Source organism: Phodopus roborovskii, unplaced genomic scaffold, assembly GCF_943737965.1.
Source record: "Phodopus roborovskii unplaced genomic scaffold, PHOROB, whole genome shotgun sequence".
NCBI classification, from domain to species: domain Eukaryota; kingdom Metazoa; phylum Chordata; class Mammalia; order Rodentia; family Cricetidae; genus Phodopus; species Phodopus roborovskii.
In genome coordinates, this window is record NW_026126413.1 from 17,388,307 (window position 1) to 17,390,895 (window position 2,589).

General features: G+C 47.4%; 1 pseudogene; it reads right to left on the reverse strand.

Annotated features, from left to right (window-relative positions):
- Positions 1 to 372: 372 nt before the first annotated feature.
- Positions 373 to 1,597, reverse strand: LOC127221024 (F-box only protein 34-like; annotated as a pseudogene).
- Positions 1,598 to 2,589: the final 992 nt, after the last annotated feature.

The window sequence follows — 2,589 nt, forward strand, 5'->3', positions numbered from 1 at the left end:
AATGCACACACGGTCCAAGGTAAGGTGCTCAATTTTTCTTTTTTAGCCATAATTCTCATCCAAATGTTTTGCTTTCCTTTTCACTCACTTCAAATATGGAGCCAGTCCTGGAAGAATTCTGGGTCTCCTGGGAAAGACTGCTCAGTCACCTCTGAATGTCCCTGACCCGGGAAAACAGGCAGAGTTCTTCACAGCTGAATGGCCAAAGCCATGGAACACCACTCTGGGTTCAATGTGAGGTGTCACTATATAAGACCATGGAATTAATCTCTCCTATAGAGGGCAAAATAAGTGTTTAAAAAACGCCCAAGCAATGGCAGCTGATCTGAGCAGATTGTGAAATTGTGGGGATGAGGTCACATGCCTGAAGATTTACTGAGGTATGCAAGGTCCTTCTGCTGCCTCGCACATGGACTTCTTGCTTTCTCCTGATTGCTTATGGATTGCTCTACTAAAGCTGTGACAGACAGTCAGGTAACCAGTGCCTGGAAGGACAGCCCACCTTACAGCCAGGAGAGCCCTTCTGAGACCCTGAGCCCAGCAGCAGCAGTCCACTCCCCGGGCTCATAGAAGGCAACGCCTCACAACAGAGCCCACCCACCCTCTTTCACATACTACAAGGATCATATCCATAGTGTGGGTTTTGGACCCACTGAGAATCTGCTGGCTTGATGCTGTAATATGCAATGAATACATCTAAGAGCCACTAGATTCCTGGTGGGGCCAACCTGAAGATTTTCACTGTGATGTGGTGAAGCAGGCGTGCCCTGTATTACCGAGTCTGTGTGAGCTGCTGGATTTTAAACCTGGTCTCCAGGATGTCTTGAGACACCTGCCTCTTCTAACTGGATGCCTCGAGCACAGGTGTGTTCGTTCAACTGGGAGCATACTGTTCAGGCAACAGAAAAAACAACCTCCCCAGCACGGTTTCTTCAAGGGAGTCTAAAGCAGATGGCTGCTTTCTCTACTATGCCCACAGTGACGCCGAGGCACCCAGGTTCCTTTCTCCGGTCAGGACCGTGGTTCCTGAGTGGTGCAAGCGCTCTACGCGTGCAACTGAAAGTGTCTGTGGGTAATTCTCTGGCTCGGAGACAGGTGTGAGAAGAAAAGTGCAAGTCATCAAGTTCGCCCGCCATGTCTACGTCATTTCTTCTTGCAGTTTTTCACAGTGGTGTGCTGTCTTGGATCTAATTCCTTGTGGAAGCTCACACATGTTGGCAATGAGGGACAGCTCTGAGAAGTGTCCTCTCAGGCCAGGTCACGGGCAGAATGCTCATCTGAGGAGGGTCCTCCACTCACAGACACCAACTGCATGGAATGTACCTGGGTGTTGGTCTGTTTCGGGTGCCTTTTTAAATTTTTGTCTCCATCAGTCTGGGGCCATTTGTAAGCAACACCCTACCTGCTTTTCAATGGAAGTTGTTTTATTTCCTGAACAAGCTCCACTGGCCCATGTGCTTCCAGCACTCAAACTCTGCCCTGGCTATCAAAGACTGGGACTGGGTTACCCTGTGACTACCAGCCTCAGGATTTCCTCTTCCCACGGGTTCTTCACAGAGTCCTGGAGCAACGGAGAGCTCAGGACCAGGTGGCACATCACTGGACTGACCTGAGTTCTTCACAAGTCAAGGTGAGCTTGTACAGTTTTTTCCACACAGCTAGTTAGCAGAGCGCTGGCTAACTGCTAGAGGTAGGCAACCATGTGTGTCATCTACAGGGCCCTCCCAGAATAGACACCATCCATCCTCACTGTCACATAAGAAAGAAAGCTTGCTTTAGGACCTTATGGCTTCTGCCTCCGTGTATTTCCTAGGTTATATTATTTATTTAAAAGTCTTTTGGAGATAAATTAATTGTGTGTGTGTGTGTGTGTGTGTGTGTGTGTGTGTGTGTGTGTGTATGCTCAAGTGTTAAGAATGGAAATGAGGGAAAAAAAGAATGGAGGTGAGAAGGAAACTTTTTTCTTTAAAAGTGTAGTTCTCATTTGACATACCAACCCCAGTTCCCCCTCCCTCCCTTCTCTTGCCTCCCGCCTGCCTCCCTACTTCCCACCCCATCCACTCATCATAGGGGGCTTATAAGGTGACTTTCTCCTTCCCCAGTGATGTGGCAGGATCTCTCGTTTCTACTGTGGTGCTATGTACTCTGAGCTAGCTGACCTGCGTGCTTCTAAGAGTCTCCTCTCCTGGCCCCTCACATCAGATGTGTACTATTTCTTCTAACTCTCTGTGTGGCTTGTGGGGATCAAACTCAGGTTGTCTGAGTGTTCAGCTAATGTTTTTACATGCTGGCCTATCTACTTGGCCCAGATTATATTAGATTATTGTTTGCTTAAAACCTGGTCATCATAGTCATGGAGGAGGCTTTGAATGGTCCGGAATACATGGGATCATCAGTTTGTTGTGAACACTGAAATTTACAGCTGTAATTTGCATGCGTGTATTACATGACTTTGGTTGTTGATAAACAATCACCCCCCCCCCAAAGATCACTGAAATTTAGAATCAAGAGAGCTGTGGTAGAATATTATTTTCAGGTGTGTGACTTTTGTTTATGCTGCATTTGTTTAACACTGGGAAGCTGTGATTC